Raw genomic sequence first — 17209 nt, forward strand, 5'->3', positions numbered from 1 at the left:
CCCAGATCTAGTGGCTGATCTCTGTGGGCGAGCCATCTAACACTGGTGTCCCTGGGCTGAAGTCAAAGTGCCACCACGCCTGCCTTTCCTCCTGAGGCGCTGGGAAGGAATTCATTCCTTTGTCTTTAACCAGCTTCCCGAGGTCACCCATATCCCTTGGCTCATAGCCCTCCTCTTCCACCTGCAGAGCCAGCAAGGGGTGGTGGAATCCCTTCCACTTCACACCCCTCTGCCCTCATCCTCCGCCACCCTCTTCCACTGTTAAGGGCCATTGTGATTACATGGGATCCACCTGGATAATCCAGGATAATCTCATGTAGAGTCAGCTGATTCGCAACCCTAATTCTGTCTGCAAATCCCATTTTGCCACGCGAGGTGACACATTGCTAGATTCCACGGATTAGGCTGTGCAGATCTTCGGAGGGATCATTATTCCGCTCAACACATCTCGGGATGCGCTGGGCAAAGAAGAAGGTAGCTGGAGCTTCAGTTACCTTGCCGGGTCTGCACCTGCGAGGGCTTCCCACGGGTAAACGAGAGCGTGAGCAGCAGCACAGGGGTCTATGGGGTTTCCAGCGGTTGTAGGTTTAATGGGGGAAAGCTGGAGACAACTTTGCATCATGCACATAAGAAAACTTGGTAGAGCCGAAACCGGTTTGGCTCAGTGGATAGAGCGTCGGCCTGCGGACTGAAGGGTCCCAGGTTCGATTCTGGTCAAAGGGCGTGTACCTGGGTTGCGGGCACATCCCCAGTGGGGAGTGTGCAGGAAGCAGCTGATCGATGTTTCTCTCTCGTCGATGTTTCTAACTCTCTATCCCTCTCCCTTCCTCTCTGTAAAAAAGTCAAAATATATTTTTTAAAAAAGAAAACTTTGTAGTGAGGAAGCTCCATAGAATCCATATCTTTGCCAAACCATCAAGAGTTTGACTTTGGGGAGCCCAGCGCCGCTCACAGAGCCCCGGAGAGCCCCTCCGGGCGTCCCGTCACCCTGCCCCGGGGATACAGACGGCTCGGCAGGTTCCACTCAGTCCTCCAGCCGCCCGCCCGCCCGTCTGCCAGTCCGCCCGTCCGCCCGTCCGCCCGTCAGTCCACCGCCCCGCAGGACGCTTCTCCCCACCCCCCCCCCCCCCCCCCGACCCGGCCGCCCCCCCAGGGCGCATGGCTCCATGAGACAGGAACAGGCGGTGCGGGAGAGGTCCGGTCCGCCCCGGGAGAGAAGGTACCGGAAGAAAGGATGGGATCAGAAGGAAGAAACTTCATTTCAGAGACAGAATAGCCGCCCTCCTCTGTTACAGCTGTCCCCGGGGCGGGGGATACAAACTCTCTGCTCCAGGTTCTGCGCATTCCAGGCCGCGAGCACCGGGTCAGGATGGGAAAGACGCCGCGTTCTTCCACTCGAGCCCAAGCTAGCCGCAGGCTGCTGCGGGGGCCAGACGCCCACGGCTTCCATCTGGAAGTGGGACGCACACTCACCGGAACCAGTCCACCGCCGGCCCGGCTCCAACCGGGACCTCTTCCCAACCGCCAGCATGTGGTGGCAGCGGGTTGGTCGGGAGGATGTGTCAGACTTACCTCTGGGACCTGAAACTCTCCCATCGCACGGATGAATCCCGCCTCGGGAGCTCTGAGTCCCCTGCCCCGACCCAAGGGAACTGCCAGCACCACCAAGGATCTGGCGGTGACCGCAGAGATGTGCTGCGCCTGCTTTGATGTCCTCTACTGGCACCTCCATGGCTTCCCTCAGCCAGGACTCCCTAGATTCACCAGTGGCCCCTTTCCGCTCTCGGTGACATGAAGACAGGGCGGGACAAGCGGCTTTGTGGCTGCATTGGGACCTTCTCGGCCATGGATCTTCATTCAGGACTCAGGGAATACCGCTAATCAGCGCCCTTAAGGACAGTCGACCCTCCACCCCCCACCCCACCCCCCTCAACCCCCAGAGGAGCTGCCTAAACTGTCCTGCTCTGTCTCCCTCCTGACTATCTTGGAGGACGCCAGTGGTTACCTGGACTGGGAGGTAGGGGTCCATGGGATTCGAAATGAATTCATCAATGAAAAAGGTGTCAAACGTACAGCCACATATTTACCTGAGGTTGCTAAGGAGCAAGGCTGGGATCAGATCCGGACAATAGACTCCTTGCTCAGGAAAGGTGGCTTTAAGGCTCCAATTACCAGTGAACTCAGAAAAGCGATCAGACTCACCAGGTACCGAAGTGAGAAAGTGACCATCAGTTATGCAGAATATGTTGCTTCTCTACTGCACGGTTTCCAGATTGGCACTCTTCATGCCTGGCGCCTCTACAATCATTACTCCTGACACACGGCTGCATGACCAGTCCCCCCCCCACCCCCACCCCCTGTGGCCACCGATGGCTATGACGTCATTGGAGCAGACGCCTCCTCTTCCTGGTCCCGTTACTTCTATTACTACACCATTTTATGAGGCTAGCTTCCGTTGCCAAGTCTGCCTCCAGCTGACTCGAGGATGGGGTGCGAGGGGGGTGTTATATTGAATGAAACAGAACTCGCAGGGCCCACTCCTTATTTCAGCCTTTCCTCATTATGGGGTTCGTTGGATTGGGGCTCCTCCATAACTGGTGAGAATTGCCTGTGGGTACAGAAGGCCCTCGGCATGCACATGGCCACCTGCTTGCTGGCTACACAGTGAGAGCTGGAAGTCATGATTCCTGAAGGCTGACCCCGCTTGCACCCCTTGTGGCCTCCCCAGATCCAGTAGATGTGTTTTCCCCTGGTGGTCTGGGCAACGGAGACCAACAAGACACATTTTTAGGTTGTTTTAAATTCCTTTTTTTTAACGTCCAGTTTATTGCATACCAACAGTTTATTACAATCTCCATGCTTCGTAAGTGGACACCATGTTCGAGTTGGCCGTGGGCACCACATGTCCTGTGAGGCTCCTGGACAGACACCCACATCCAGAGTGAAAGTTCCCGGATGGCGTGGCAGATCTCACTCGTTGCTGGCGCTCTTCTCGCAGTGAGTCTCCTGGTCCTGCACACGGAGCTCTGTGGTGGAACCTGCTGAGGTATTACCCGGGACGCCTGCAGGAGGCCCTGACATCCTTGCCGTATTCAGTGTGAAAGGGGAGGCCTCCTCCTTACCACTGGCTACCTCGCTCCTCGCCTGGTAGCAGTGCCTATAGCTGCATCTAGGTTCACAGAAGACATAGATGTTCAAACAAGCACCTGGGTTGGGCTGTAGAAAGACACATTGTCACAGGAGAAAATCCAGGGTCTCCAAGCTACTTTTGTCTTTTCAGGCAAACATCTTTAAGGGACTGAAAAGCAGAGGAGTTCTTTTTCCTAGTTTCCCTGTAGACTTGAGAAGACAGTTGATTCAGTCCTTTACAGGACTTTAGAACAAAGCTGTGTAATTAAACAAGGTGAATCGTTATCTTGCCTAATATGTTGGGAATCTTCACCCCACCAGGGCAGGGTTCCAAACAGCTCATTTTAATCTCAGTCATTCCGTCTTCCTGTGGCATATTTCCCTTTCCCATAGCTGCTGACTAAGTACCTGTCAGCAAGTTCCTCTTCCCTCTTGCCCAGCCTTCACTCCCTTGGTGCCGAGCTGATGGCGCTGGGACTTGGAAGGGTGTGGCAGCACTGTCCTGTCACAGAGGCACTGCTGGAAGGACTCCTAAGAGGAGTGGCCGGTGGGAGGAGAGGCCCGAAGGCAGTGGTTCTCAACCTTCCTAATGCCGCGACCCTTTAATACAGTTCCTCACATTGTGGTGACCCCCGACCATAAAATTATTTTTGTCGCTACTTCCTAACTGTAATTTTGCTACTGTTATGAATCATCATGTAAATATCTGATATGCAGGATGTATTTTCGTTGTTACAAATTGAACATAATTAAAGCATAGTGATTAATCACAAAAACAATATGTAATTATATATGTGTTTTCTGATGGTCTTAGGCGACCCCTTGTGAAAGAGTCATTCGACACCCAAAGGAGTCGCGACCCACAGGTTGAGAACCGCTGATCTATAGGGCTACACTTCATTATTATCCAAATGTTCCATGTTAAAAGTTGTGTTTAATTTCTAAAGATTAAAAATAAAAGCAAAAAAAAAATGGTGGTAAAATTTTACCCCTGAGCATGCTCAGTGAAACTGCTCACGCAAGCATTTACAGTGCCAGGCTTTTCAAGCCTATTGTTTCTCATAGAAATGCTGCCCTATTTGTCTTCCCCAATGTATAGTGCGATTTATTTTATTTTATTTTATCTTATTAGGGATGGGGTAGGATACCTGCCATTAAGAAAATCAATAGAAAAAATTGAGCCCACACACGAGGGGGCTGGGAAATCTGCACAAGAACTGGGCTGGTGAAGCCCAGCACCACAGTGCAGTGGGCTCCCAGTCCCTGAGCTCCACCCAGGCCCAGCAGCAGAGAAGCTCAGGGGTCCTCTTGCTTGTCACGGGGACTCCGGAGTTGACCAAGGAGAGTTATATGGCCCTGGAAAGAATGGCGCTATCTGTGTCCGTCTTAAATGGGGCTTAGTCAGGAAGCAGTCTGGGAGTGCACGGTCATGGCCACCTCATGAAAGTGTGGCAGGTGGCTCTCAGGAAAAATACTGAGTCTGGTTCATCCGTGTGGCAGCTGTGCAGAGTGGGATGACAGCTCCCAGCTAGAACTGAACTGCTCTCCGCGCACTCCATCTGCTCAGTGATGAGGGCGGCCAGTCCACGTGTGAGTGGTGGGTTTCAGGAGAAGGGATGGTTTTGCTTTGCTCCGTTTGTCCTCGGGCTGCTCAAGCTAAACAGTAGGTGACCACTGTTTTCAAGGAAACAGCCCCATGTGGCTGGTTTGGTTCAGAGCTTGTTTCATCCCTGGCAGTGAGTGCCTTTTGGTCTGGAAAGTTAGCTTGTCTCCTAACACCCGCAGCGAGGAATTGCTCCCACTGTGAGGTTCTTAAACTTTTTTTGCTTCATAATTAATATTAAAGCAATTCATGTTAGAGAGCCTTTCAATATGAAAGGTTTGTAATGGAGACAGAACATGTTGTTGTTTATAATAAAAATCATCTATTCAGAAGTCCTAGGTGTTCATATTTGCACAAGATCTGTTGTCCATGTTAACACCTACAATTTCACTAACTGTTGGTGTTATTTTCCATTGAGATTCTGGAGGCTAGGGAGCTTGTGTGTTTTTTGTTAACTTTCCTATTTCCTTGAAGCAAGAGACTTTATATAGCCTTCAAGTGCAAGGACTTCAGACCAATTCTTTGTATTACACTTGGTTGCCTCTTGGCTATATAACTGCTGAGTGCAAATCATTGAACTCTTTAAGAAAGTATTGTAGAGAATAAATCATTATGGGTAAAAATTGTCCTTTGTCCTGCCTTTTTCCTTTTTTTAAAAAAGTAGTTTATTGATTTTGAGAGAGAGGAAGAGAAAGGGAGAGAAAAGCATTGATGTGAGAGAAAATAATTGATTGGCTGCCTCCTGCACGCCCCCTACCTGGGATTGAGCCCACAACCCAGGCCTGTGCCATTGACCAGGAACCTAACCTAGTACACAGGACTACACCCAACCAACTGAGCCACTCCGGCCCGGCATCTCATTTTTTTTTTTTTTTTGGAATAGTGATATCAGTCATCCTATTTTTAAAGACAGCCAACCAGTTGGTATTCATTCAGGCTACATATTTTGTGTGGTGTTCATGACCTCCAATAATATTTCACTTGTATATTTTTTTGCGTTTGGAAGCAATGCCACAGTACTGGTTTATTAGAGTCAAGTTTCCTGAACCAGGGTTTATGAACCCTTGAAAGTTTGGACTTTGGAAAGAAGACTCATAGATCTCATTAGCTTTTCCAATAAAACTGACCTTGACCATAAAGTTAAAAACCGAAGAGGGGGGAGAAATACTCAAATTTAAGATATCATTTGGTGACATTAATCCACCCTGGGATACTAGTATGTTCTGACCTAATGGAAAAGGTTGCTAGTTCTTAGGAGGCCCAGAAAAGATGAAATGTATTTGGAGAAAACTGACAAATAGTCTTCAAACAAATATATTCTGAGATTGTCAGTCTTTGGTTTAAATTTTTATTTACAAGGATGTAATTTTTTTTCTCCTTAAAATACCCAGTTCTGAGGCCTGGCAGAAGTCATAAGCATATGACCACATGTTAGATGTCAGGGTTATATGATGATTTTGGAAAAACTATGAACAACTGATTAAACAGTTTGGCAATAAATAAAAAAAGAGTTAGACTTTGAATACCCTTCAAAAGGCACAGACAGCCAATCAATGATAAAGAAGTGGCAAAAACCAATCAGAAGAAGATTGTGTCATCATAAGGTAAGTGACACTCTTCTATGATATCTCTAACCGAAGTCCAGAGGAGCCAGAGCTTTTAGAAGATTTAGAAATGGGAATCTTGTAAGACTACACCACCACCAAGCTACTTGAGTCTATCTGTCCCTGGAGAAAAAAAAGAGCTTTCAATCCATCCAATATTGATATTGCTGACTTGATTGGAGTTTTAATAAACAAGATTGTCTGGGAAATTTGCATACTCTGACCAAGATGCTATAAGAAATGGGAAGAGTAGTTTACAACATAGTACCTGTTGAGGAAAGTCAGTGAAAAAACTCAACGTACTCAGAATTTTACTTTTATGTGTCTATATTCTTCAATAACCTGTTAGAAGTATATGCACATCTGGAAAGCCATTCTATCTGCATGTAATCTAGATTACATTAGCTCTGGGAAGTATAACAGAGAGGAACATGATGTCTCTTAGCTGAGCTAAAGGGCCATGGTCTTTCCTCAGGCTCTTATTTCCAGCAATATATGTTTTTAAAACTATATTCTTACTGTAAAATTAAGGAAATTGGGCTCAAGTTAAAAGTGGTAAAATTATTCTCCCTTTTGTAAGTAGTGATAGCACAACTGGTGCTGTTATGCTAGTAAATACAAATGATGAGCTCATGCCTTCAAGATCTGAAAGTATATAAATATAATCAACATTTTTCTAGGTTAAAAGGGGCAGGAAAGAATCAGAGAAACGATTTGCTTTTATGATACAAACTATTTGTCTTGCTGTCATATTCAGTCCTCTCAGTCTTATTCATCTACCCTCTTCAACCGCCTACGGAAGCCATCAGCGATGGAGCAACATCTCAACTTGAGATGTTGAGGGAAAGTATTAACAATTTGTGAGCTGACTCAACTCTAATGGTGGAAATTTACTATTTCTCCTGAAAGACTTCAGAATACTTTTTAACATTCAGAACCAAAGAAAAGATAGCAAAACTATTACAATCAGTATGCAATCATAAATCATTGTGCTCTGTTGATTTTGAGTTTCTTTATATCTTTTTTATTTTATACTCTCACTCTCTCTCCCTTTCCTCCTCTTTCTTTTTGTTTGTACTCTGTGTAGCAGACATCCATTTTACCCGTATTTGTTTCTCCTTTCCTTCTAGGCACATTGAAAGGCCAGTGGATTGGAAGGAAAGTAATATATGCCCTATCTGTATGGAGATATTTAAGTTGACAGTACAAGATGCACCAGCACTTTCTTTCCCTGAAATTGTGAAAAATGCATGTTGAGAAAGAGATGCCAAAATGATAAAACAGCCTGAATTCAATGCAGCTACCCTGGCAAGTCAATTTTCTTGGTTACTGCAGTATACTCTAGTCTAGCCCATCCTGTTATACTCACTTTGCATTATCTTTTTTTTTTCCATTTTGGTTTTTATTATTTTAATTTGCTCTCATCCTTGAATACTTCTTCATGTTACTGAACATGCTTAATCAATCTTCGCCTTTAATTTGACAAGTATACATCTATAAAGATGTACAGGTATTACCGCTATGAAGAACCAGTTTCATTGGAGTATAAAGCTAGCAGGAGTCTTGTCAATTCAGGTTGAACCACAGGTGCGCACTAGGGGAGTGGGTAAGTACGGGGCTACTTCTGCTTGAGAAAGAGGCCTTCCTATAGCTAACTAAATTCATGGTGTGTTTATGAAAAGAGCATACGCACTGGCACCAGAGAAACTCAATTTTTAATTCTAATCCCACCTCTCTCCCCTCCAGACCTTTGAGTAATGCTAAACTCATTCTGCCTCAGGAAACATCTACAAAATAGAGAAATGATTTATCAAATTTGGGGTTTGGTTGTGATTAAAGATAACAATATAAAAACATTTGGCTTACAGTTGATAGTTGGTAAAAGATAAATGCTATTATTATGTTCTGTTTTCCTGTCAAGGTTTTGGGGATGACCAGGGGCTGGAGGCTTCAGGGAAGAAAACAGGGGACTAATAGCGCCCTTTGTTCTCCAGCCTTGGTGTCGCGTTCTGCTCGACTCTCCTATATTGATTTCCCAAACCCTTTGAGGGATAGTTCCAAAATATATCGACTTAGGTAACTGAAAAGAAACACAGTCAGTATTCTCCTCAGGCTAACAAGAATCTTATTTGGGCAGATGGCACGCTTGAATTCCTGGAATGATGTTTATTCCTTGCACCACACACTGTTCATGTTACTGCCATTTGGCATGCAACAAGCTTTGTAAAATGTACTATGTATCAGGAAAGCAACATAGTGACATGTTTCCTACTATGTAAGGCACCTGATCTGAGCTTGGTAGGGGGTTAGTTGGGGAAGAACCTCTTCAGTGTCTTCAGGAAGATTCAATGTAGGTTATAGTTAAATATATAGTTCATACCCGAGGTCGGTCACTTACGATCTGTGTGACTGATCAAATCATTTTTGTCTCAGTTTTCCTACAACACTGGGAAGATGGCAGTGTTCCCCACCTTGTAGTTTTGACGGAGGATTAAACAATCATATACAACACCTTCAGAACAACATTTGGCACCTCATATGTGCTATGTAAGTGTGGTTATAATCATTATTACAGTAGAAGGAGTATAGAAGAAAGCCAATAGTTAGTTTTCTAGAACTTCGGTGTATACCAGCTTCTCAACTGTATATCTGTGTAGTTGTATTCTTTCTTATGAGAATAATGAGAGAATCCTCTAGGGCTGTGGAACCTCCTTAGCTTCTATTCCTATTTTAAGGAACAGGAGCAGCTGTGTAAAAATAATGTAAGTAAAAGTGGATGCTTAGACAGATTTTGGCCAATGACAAATTTCGTGGTTTTGCAATAGCCTCAAAATATAGAGGCTTCTTAACTCTCAAATTTTTGAATAACTAAAGGCCAAATACTGCTGCTGAAAACATCAGGGAAAGATTGAAGTCCCCAGGCCTGGCTGGTTCTCTACTTGAACAGAATCTGTGGAGGAGTTAATCATGAAAGAAGAGGAGGGAATAAGATTATGATCTGGGAATGAATGCACTGGAGGTATACTAGGTCTGCTAACCACACTGACAGTTGAAGAACAAAAGTCAAGGCAAATATGTTATGAGTAGTCTAAGTCTATTATCATAAAAACCAGCCTCCTTATTCAGAGGGTGTAAGTTAGTGTCCAGAAAATGATAGGGAAACATCCAGGCTACAGGCGGATGAATTGCATAGCTCTCTTGAAACTTACCGTAAGCAGGCAGGAGAGGCAGCTAGTAGTACTGTTTTGACAATGGCCCATCTTCAATAAATTAGTTCATATATTTAAATATTTATTAAGCTCTGACTATATGGTAGGTCCATTGATCATCTGAATAAATAATGATTGATAGAGAGTAGAATTTCAGAGTAAACTGTAGGATTTGGTGAGTGATGAGCTGAGGCTGGGGAGGAAGAAGAGGCCAAGGAGATTTCTCAGATGTTATAGAACATAGAAAGCACCAGTTTTGGAGGAACTATGAGATTTTAGTTTCAAGGTGCACTGCACTTGCAAGACCATTAGAATGGGATTTTTTTTTACCCTTCAAAGATAACTATTAATGGAAAAAAGAAGGCAGAAACCTAATGTTGATGCTTTGAGAGAAATTGGAAGGTAAGGAAATAGAGATGACGATAGTCCATTCTTTCAAGAGAATTATGAAGACTTACCTGGCATTATAATTATCATAAAATATGATTAAAAAAAGACTTTTTAATGGAAAATATTTACTAGCCTGGTGAGAAGAATAAATTGGAAGGGACAAATTCAAAGAAATGATGGATCTTTGACCCCAGAAGAGTTATTGGGTTCAGATCAATCTTGCAAGAATGAACATTTAGCAAGAAAAGAAAATAAAAAACTCACTAGGATTGGAGGAAAGCAGGAATTCTTTCTACAAGTAAAGGGGAGAGGTTTTTTTTCTGGGTCCCTAAGGTCAAATGGATGGTATTATAGAGAGATAATATTTAGGCTAAAAATAAAGGTGAACATAATAGTTTTTAATATTGTCAAAGAATAATGGATCATCAAGAGTGGCTGTATGTTATTTTTGATTGGAGATGGGCAGGAAAGAGCTAAGCGATTATTTATTGGAAATGTATATGCATTTGAAATAGAGTGGCTCATTCCAATGACCCAGTCTACTGCTGATTCTCTGATTTTTCAGAACTTGTTCTACACATTTACTTTCCAGTCTAACACTATCCTGGGTATTTTTCGAAGTCCTAGAGAGCAGAAAAATATTGATTTTTAAATTAAGCTTGTAAAAAGACTTTCAATCCTGTGCTTGCTTCTGATAAGAGAGGGAGAAGAATGTTTTCATCTTTAAATGGCAAAGAAATGGAAGTAGCAATGAACCTAAATTTGGCCACATGAATCTTGGTAATTTAATGAAAATTTGAGGATACATTCCCTTGGAACTTACCGGAATAATGAAATTCAGATCATGGATGTTGGGGGGAAAGAAAAATATCACTAGTTATAATAGAGATGGTCATGAAATGGGGAAAAGGGGGGAGCGCAATGTAAAAGAGGAATCACCCGCTCCCATTCTAAAGATTACACTTCTCTGTTGTTGTTTTTTTAAATATGTTTTTATTGATTTTTTAGAGAGAAAGGAAAGGAGAGGGATAGAAAGCTAGAAACATCGATGAGAGAGAAACAGCATCGATAGGCTGCCTTCTGCACGCTCCCCACAGGAGACCGAGCCTGCAACCTGAGAACTTGCCCTGATGGGGAATCAAACTGGTGACATTTTGGCTCCTGGGTTGATGGTCAATGGCTGAGCTATACCTGCTGGGTGTGAATACAATTCTCTTAATACAACTAACAGTTATCTTAACACAACCAAAAATTAACAATATAGTACACTGCTGATTGACATGAGCTCCTCAAATAAATGTCCCCACTATAGAGATGAATTAATAATTGTTGGATAATACTTTTAGATCCCTAGAAGCAATCATTAATGCCAGTTCCTATTTACTGGTGTGTTCTCCATCTTAGATATTCATTTAAAAAATTACTCTGGTATTGAGTATGGACTACCAGCAGAAAGACTAATGGCAGGACAACCAATAAGAAAGCAGGTACAATATTCTATCCAAGAGGGTCAGAGCCAGTAACAAGGGGACTGGGGGTGGAGGGAAGGGAGATTCATCTGAGAATAAACATTTTTCAAAATCAAGAGCAACTTTTCCAAGTATATAACATGGATCCAGCATGCATTATTCTTAAATAATATTAAGTGGCTCCTGATGATCACTACTTCCTTTTCTAAATGATCGTAAATCATGCTGCTAATAAAAATATTCTGAAATCAATACACTTCTTTGATAAGTTCAAGAAGACACCAAAGGAAAATGGCCTGAAAGGTGGTTGGTGAAGTAGTTTAAATCAACCCAACTCCTTTGCCCAGAAGGTCGTTTTAGTTTATGGATGTAGATGCAGATATATATACATATAGAAAGAGAAGAAATAAGAAAAAAAGAGAGAATGATAAAGGTAAAATATTAGCAATTGGAGAATTGCAGCTCCATGTTGATTCATCAATTATAACAAATGTATCTCTTGGTATGGGATCTTGACAGTGGAGAAGACTGTGCAGCTCAAGGAGACAGGAAATGCAGGGGAACTCTCCCTACCTGCTGCTCAATTTTGCTGTGAACCTAAAACTGCTCTAAAAAATAGTCTGTTTAAATAATAAAAACCATTTTTATACATGTTCATCAAATTAAAAGTTTCGTTCAGGATAAAGAGAGGCTCAAGAATTTTAGACATATACAAAAATTGGGCTTATTCAAAGACAAAGGAATATTTCCAAAGCAAGACAGCAGTATAACCAATCAAAGATTTAAGATGACACCTAAGATCCTTGTTACAATAACATATGTTTTCTTTTTGAGAAAGATAGACATGTAAGCAATATTCATCCACAAATAATTTTTTACAGTTTTATGTTTATTTTTTTCTAACCACTGTTTTAAACTTATGCAAAATGCACAAATAAATTACTCTAATACACAGAGGAAAAATTATCCTGAACTAAATGTTCCTGACATGGATAAAATGGTTCCTACCTTTTTGTGTTCTTTAATACAGTTTTAATCACTAAATTATATACTTTGCAATAATGAGTTTAAATTATTTTATAGTGAATCATGACAATATACTAAAAGGCTAAATATGTAGCTCACTGTGATTTTCTTTTAAACCTAATTATCCCTTCTTCAAATGGACTCAGAGGACCACATCACACTCAGCTCTGGACCTATCAGTGAGGATCCTCCCACCTGTTTTATACCTGAAATGTGAAAAGGTGGTAATAGGCCAACTAGCTAAACTCCTAAGCGTCATTAGGAGCAACAATGCAAAACTCAGGCAGGTTCCTACCTGCTTTTTAGGTAGAAAGTTGCTAGTAGGACAAATCCAAATAAAAGGTTTGACAATGTCACAGAAAGTAAAACTATTCTTCAGTCTTTTCAGAAATTTCACAAGAATACTGAGTATATGCCGTTGTCTCAATCAGATGTGAACAAAATTTATAAGGTTCAAACACAAGGTAAATCTATCACCACAATCTAAAATACTTGGTTTCAAGTAAAGTGAGATTTGCTTCTGATAAACATCTTATAATCACAAAAAAACAAACTTTACTTCTAGTGAAATAAAATTACATTCTCAGACTGTAAATATTGAGTTGATCCAACCTAATGATTTCTGCTCAAAAAGATTTGTCAATGAAAATGGATAGAAATGAGCAATAGCCTATGTGAGCAAAACAGGAAGAACTCATTACTGTCATAGTATAAGAAGTACATATTTTACATGCCCCTTAATTCCACGTTCTATTCAATGATTATACAATACTCATTCTGAGCCACACATATTCTGCGGAGAAAACACCCTCCTTCCTCCATCTGCCCTATCTTTATTCATATTAGGGACACTTTGGAAATAATTTCCTGAGGAAGAAAACTTATGGGAGCCCATGGATATTTCACCACCACAAACGACTAGTCCTGACCTCAGACAATTCCCAGGCCCACCCAAGTGTGATGGGAAAATACAGGGCACCCTGTTAAATTTAAACTTCATATAAATAATGAATTTTCACAAAATAGAAAAATGTCCCAAAAGTTGCATTGGAGAGCACTAAAAATTAATTTGTAAATAAAAATTATTCATCACACTAAAAACCTATTACTTAAGTTTATTCATTGAATTTAGTGCATCGCAGGACACGAAAATTATTTTGCACTAAAAAGTATTCATTGTTTACATAAAATTCAAATTTAACTAGGCATCCTGTATTTTATCTGGCAATCCTCAGTAAAGATATTTTGTAGAACAATGCCTTTATCTCCTTTCGGACTGTGAGTTCCTTTATGGTAATGATGGAGCAGCTAAAACGTCAATGGTCAGCTCCTAAAGCCACGCATAATATATAATGGACACACAATAGAGATGTTGCATAATAAGATGTAAAGAATGAGTTTTAAAGAACTGATGTAGAGATATAGAGAATGGGAGGATGGATGGATGGATGGATGGATGGATGGATGGATGGATATAGGTATTTGCCCTATAGCTTGTTTTGTTAGCATAGTTCAACAAAGTAATTATTACCTGTCCTGGCAAAAAGTGAAGCCAGACTTCCAGCCCCACCAGGTTTACCTCTTTGGCAACTGGGAGGAGCAACAGCACAGCTGCTGCTCTTCTTCGGCTACAGTGTGGCTGTGTAGTGGGTGGAGATGGACATGCCCGTCTTCCTCCATGTGAGACCTCGGGGTGCACACTGAAACTTTGGTTCCTCTTGAGTTAACCACTTCTCCGGATGAAAACTAAGATGGAGACCCACTAGAAGATCCCGATCTTCACTGACTATTTAGGAATTAAACAACGGGTTTATGGTAAAAAGCAAAGAACTCTGTGACTCTCTCATAAATTGCCATTGGCAGCCTCTGGATATATTTCATTCTAAAATCCAAGATGATAACCCCCCAGACAAGCAAGATGTCCGTTAAGCTACTGAGCTCTCATAGTAAGTGTATCCTGTTTCGTTTTTATTTTTGAAAAAAAACAAAACAAAAAACCACAACAAAATATTCTCCCAGGAATATACTAAACTCTATCTGTAAATACAAACTTCCAGACTTAAATGTGATTGACATGAGAGAGCATAATTTAAATAAACTTTACCAGCCCCCCCATACATATAATATTATAGATTATAGAATATATGTCTAGATATACAAAAGATATAAATATGTAAATATATTTATAAACATAAGTATATAAAATATAATATATGTAACGATATATGGCTATTAATTGGTTTACACATGGATAAACAGGCAAATAGGTAGATAGGTGATAGATTTAAATTCTAATGTGATTTCACAGTTTTATAACTTTAAATCACAATAACTAATGAATATTAATCAGGCAACACATCTCAGAAATGACCATGACCTCCATAACATTGTGAAATGTGAGGTATAACTTGCTTTTGATGTTCCTACCCTTCTGATGCCTTCTCTTCTCCAACACCTGGGCTGTTGACCTATTTTTCAAGAACCTGAACCACCTGAGCCTCCTGCTCCATCACCCTCCCCAGGACCATCACATCATTGGCTGGTTCTCCAAGGCAGCTTCCCATTGCGTTACTCAGTCATCTAGAATTGGTGGCCATCCTGCTCCCAATGCAAACCTCCGTAGCAACTTGACAATTCCCTCAAGGTGGCTTCTGTGCCTTCCTGGAAGAATGACAATAATTTTAGCTGAGAACTGAATTAGCAGAGACCACAGGACCCACCTGTCCTTTGTACCAGGGTAACTTCGATTTCAACAGTGTCACTGTTTTGTGATCTCACTCCAAAGAGTGACTGGTGATGTGACTTTTTGGCCAAGTAAGAAGGGAGTTAGAGTCATTGTTGTTATTGTTGGATTATTCTGGCAGCCTGGTGAGGGAGACTGGATGAGTGAGGCATTATGGAACACCGCATAGGTTCCTGAGCAAAACTAGCTTCTATCTAAACAGTTGAAGTTCCTGGAAGTTTCTTTTGTGGTTCCCTCTTGCTTAGTATTTCATGTATGAGCTCCTCCATTAGGAAATCAATGTTTCCCACCTAATCTGCTCAAATTTAAGTCACACTGTTTTTATAGCACATGACTGCTCATTTCATTCTTGTCCCCAAACCTTTGACCTCAGTTTCCCCCCTTCTAGTCCTTCTCAATGAACCACAGATCTTCAGGAAACCTCTTCTGCCTACTCTAGTCCATATGAAACACTTTATGTGACCTCTTGGTACATTCCTAGTTTATATGCATTTCTTGCTGTGTTACCAAATATTTTCTTCCCTAGTGGAAACTGAACAATCAACCCCCATTATAATTCTTTTCAAAGTTGCAACTTTTAATTTTATTCATGGAAGGAATAAGATTGAGTCAATTTCTTTAAATGTATATGTATTCCTGATTAAGCATTCTAGATCGATTTGAAATTTATTACATGATTACAGTCCATTTCGGAAGTAATAGCAAATAGTATCAGTGCCTCTGCACATGTAACCTGGGGGTCAGAGGCTGTGGATATTGGTGAGAACAGGTGGTAACACTCGAAGTACATTCAGAACCCAATATTGTATGTGATAACTTTCTTTAAAATGTTTAAACTAAAATACTATTTTTGAGATAAGAACAGGATACAGGAGCACACACTTTACAGATAGCCTAGTCAAATGGTTGCTAAGAATACAAGCGATAAATTCATAGCTTGATTTTCTGTGTCTTGGAGTGGACTTCCCAAAAGCTCCAAATTCGGTCTCGTATAAGTAGAAAACATATTCCAATAGTTAAAGGATATATATAAATGAAAATATTTGAAAAGTTTATGAATTTTTCGGGACATTGTGTTATCTTGTCATTTAGTTAATTCAACAAATACGTAGGGAACACATATTGGCTATCTCTGCCTCTGTGTGAGGAGCTGGGTGATAAGAACTACGGCAAACTCCCCACCACCACGGCGCACACAGCCTAGATATGGAGACCACCACACCAACCAGCACGCACAGCATGACAGCTCCAGCTCCCAGGCAGCAGAAGGCGTGCAATGTATCTCTGTTGATTATCTTTCAATCAAGCAATTAAAAAAAATCCTTCCCTGCCACCCATTGCCCTTGAAAGTGCCTCCAAGCCGCTGTGCGCAGCAGGACAAGTTGATGGGACTTTGGGGAAGGGGCAGGGTCCGACTGGTCTCACAGTCTGGGCCGGAGATCACTTGCCGGCCAGCTGCCCTGAAGTAACAGGGTCTGGAACTCCTTCCGTGATTCGGAAAATGGAAACGGGGCGGGGCACCCCGTGTCCTCGGGCTTCCCCACCACTTTCTGATCGGAGCCATTTAGCCTCTGCAGGGAGGACGGCAAAGAACTGGAAAACATTTCCAGGAGTGAACCCCCCAAAGGTCAGTCTCTGGCTGTGCGCGACTGCGGGGGGGTCTGCCTCTTCTCTTGCAAAGGGATGAGGGAGTCCGAACGATAAGATCTTTACTCCGCGAAGATTCGAAACCCCAGCGGGTCCCACCAACTTCAGCACCGGGCAGCCACTGCCGGGGCGGGGCGAGGGGTGTCGCCATGGGACTCGTTACCTTGGGACCCGGACCCTGAGCGACAGCCGCGCCCCTCCGTCCACCATCACGCGGAACCCCCGCCCGCGGCGAGTTCCCAGCCACCAGGCAAGGCGGTGCGCCCCCGCCTCCGCCCCCTCCCCCGCCTCCGCCCCCTCCCCCGCCTCCGCCCCGGTCCTGCGGCGGCGCGCACAGCCCGGCCCGGCGCGCACCCGCCACACCCGCGCCGCTGCGCTCCGAGCGCTCA

At 42.7% G+C, this 17209-nt stretch overlaps 1 pseudogene across 1 annotated transcript; it reads left to right on the forward strand.

Moving 5' to 3' along the window:
• The first annotated feature begins 453 nt into the window (after positions 1–453).
• On the forward strand, positions 454–2317 carry LOC308527309 (AMMECR1-like protein; annotated as a pseudogene). The gene is made up of 2 exons: positions 454–541; positions 1296–2317. The product of its transcript is annotated as an AMMECR1-like protein (transcript).
• The last annotated feature ends 14892 nt before the right edge of the window (positions 2318–17209 follow it).

Source organism: Myotis nattereri, assembly GCF_964212035.1.
Source record: "Myotis nattereri genome assembly, chromosome: 11".
NCBI classification, from domain to species: domain Eukaryota; kingdom Metazoa; phylum Chordata; class Mammalia; order Chiroptera; family Vespertilionidae; genus Myotis; species Myotis nattereri.